The sequence below is a fragment of the Topomyia yanbarensis genome, chromosome 2 (assembly GCF_030247195.1).
Source record: "Topomyia yanbarensis strain Yona2022 chromosome 2, ASM3024719v1, whole genome shotgun sequence".
Lineage (NCBI taxonomy): Eukaryota > Metazoa > Arthropoda > Insecta > Diptera > Culicidae > Topomyia > Topomyia yanbarensis.
Genome location: NC_080671.1, coordinates 171,200,349 through 171,203,162, shown reverse-complemented (window position 1 = coordinate 171,203,162; position 2,814 = coordinate 171,200,349). Strand labels below are relative to the sequence as shown.

The following is a 2,814-nucleotide window of genomic DNA, read 5'->3' as shown; positions in this document are numbered from 1 at the left end:
TCCAATAGATTTCGCATAAGCTCTTATTATTGACCAACTGCGTATAAGGAGTCGTTTAAAACCAGAGCTCGAAAAAATTGACATTCCCATATGAATGCGAATGGAAATTACTTTCAGTGCATATATTTTTTACCATCCTTTGTTTTTCTTATCCCGCCGCGATATATATTTTGAACGAAGACGCTTCATGCGTTCATTCATTCATTTCTCCAGAATTTCATAAAAGTCATTCCTGAACGCAAAGTTGCCAAATCCTTCATTCATGCGTCAGTTTAAGTTGTTGGCAGAACTTCATTCATTCAATTCATTCTCTTCTTGGTGAACTGAACGTTGTGAAAAAATTCAACCTCTTCCACGTTTAGTGATATTTTCCGATTTGGATATCTACAAACGAAAATGGCTGAAGGAAATTCTTCGACAAAGAAAGATGTGAAAAATCGAAGTGGCAGAAAACGGTCAAATGTTGAAATTGGTGAAGAATTTGTTAGTCGAGACGGAGAAAAAGCATTTTGCAAGATCGATATCAAGAGCGGCTGTACATACGTGCAGGTTGAATATGATATTGGAAACTTCATTCGCCATTTTCGTTCTCAATACGCAGAGAAGGCTCATGAAGTTGGCCTGCTGAAGGATTTTGATTTATCTGCGAAAAAGCCCAGGGTTATTGCAAAACGTCCTGTTGCCATCGATAAACTGTTGCTTTTAGATTCCGCGATTAAAATGGTGTCATACCACTAGTTCCCGCAATCGTGTTTCGAATGGGAAGGAATTCGGCAGATTTTCGAACCCTTAAGAGCTGCAGTTGGATGCAAGATTAATTCAACTGATATAAGGATGCACATGCAGAACGTCGCGGAGAGAATCAGGGAACTTTTGAAGGAAGAAATGCAAAATCGATTAGTTTCAGTAAAAATAGATTCGGCATCTCGTTTTCATCGACATATCCTCGGCATCAACGCACAGTACGTGATCAGAAACAAAGTTGTTGTGAGAACTCTGGGTAGGTCTTGTTACTAAAATATAGCATTTTACTTTAACTCGGATTTTGATTTTCAGCTATGATTGAAGTGAAGGAAAGCCAAACTTTCTTCTAGCTTTCTGAAAGGAAAAATAATGGATACATTGCTCAGTTTCGGAGTCACAATAGAACAGATCTTCTCCATAACATCCGATACCGGTGCTAACATGTTAGCGGCTGTTCGGTTGTTGAAATCAGAATTGGAGCAGACATTGTTAGCGGATTGGGACGAAGATGATGACAATACAGAACAACGTGACCTTACAGATGAGCTTTGTGTACCACATTTAACGAACGATTGAATCGCATTCGATGTGCTGTGCATTCACTTCAATTGGCTATTTTGGACGTGGTAAAAAAAAGTAATGAATCAGTGAAAAAAGTAACTGATGTGGCAAAAAAATGTAAGCTAACCAGGTACAAGTCGCACTTTGAATTCCGGAACGCCCACTATCCACCTGTTTGGTGCCAAATTCAGTGGGGTGGAATATTTAGAATGCTCGAAAGTTTTAAAATTCAAAAAGAATTCTTCGTTGAGCTTTCTGGACAGTTCCCAGAACATGGTAAGTTTTCGTTCAGAATGTGCTACCCCTTAAGTCACCTTTCGAGATCCGAGGAAAGTTAGGAGTGTCTTTCTTAATCTACAAATGTTTTTGATTTCTAAATTTTTCATGTAGCTGGGAATTTATAGAGAAATATGTAGATGCATTAAAGCCTGTATACATCTGTACAAAAAATATACAAGCTACTCATGTTTCACTGCCAGATTTTTACATGGGATGGTTGTTGGCTATCAGTGAGGTACAGAAAATTGAAAACCATCCTTTGTGCCGGAACTGGTAGAAGCGTTGACAAACCGGCTGAATAACCTCCGAGACTTCCGTGCATTCAAAATGGCGTTATATTTGGATCCCAGGTTCAACTATTTGGGATCAAAAATATTCACGGGCGACGAGAAGGACCAAGTTCAGGTACGTTCATACAAGCATTCCTATGATGATGATTATTATTATTGATTATGATTCTACACTGCAGGAATATATGGTTGATACTTGGAACCGAATTTCTGAACTTGATCCATGTCCAAGCTCAAGTCGAACGACTGAACCAGTAACAGAGACTAGAAATGATGACTTCGATAAATTTCTCACCGACTTGTTCGGAGGTTCGGCACCAGCGGAGTCTAGCTCTGATCGGTCCACTTTTTTACAACAGCTGAATGCTCTGGATGTGGAACCAAGGCAGAACCACGGCTATGACTCATTTCAGCATTGGCTAAACCGAAGTCAAACACATCCAGAACTTTACAGAGTAGCAATGGTAGTATTGGCTGTTCCGTCGAACCAAGTTTCTGTAGAAAGAGCTTTCAGTGCCCTTGGACTGGATTTGTCCAACCGGCGAACTGGACTTGCAGAAGACACTCTTGCTAACATACTACTTGTTAAACTGAATAGAGAGTTGTTCGACAAAGTCATGCCAAATTTGTACAACTGGAAAGAACCAGAAACATTCTAAATGATTTCGTTTGACATACTGTGTATATATTTCAGCTGAATTTTTTCTGCATTTCGCTAGTTTGTTTTATATTTAGTTTTATTTTATTTTATGATGATGTCTTTATTTTAGAATTTAATTTTCTTTCGTTGATACCATTCGCCTGTTTCCATATTTTTCTTTTTTTCTCATTACCACAAATACTAAAAAATAAGATTTTCTATTACGAATAATAACGATGTTTGAAATAAAAATTAAGATGCAAATACGCTACAGAGATGTTTTTAATGAAAAGAAAATGC

At 38.1% G+C, this 2,814-nt stretch overlaps 1 pseudogene; it reads left to right on the top strand.

Annotated features, from left to right (window-relative positions):
- Positions 1-1,058: 1,058 nt before the first annotated feature.
- On the top strand, positions 1,059-2,533 carry LOC131679892 (uncharacterized; annotated as a pseudogene).
- The last annotated feature ends 281 nt before the right edge of the window (positions 2,534-2,814 follow it).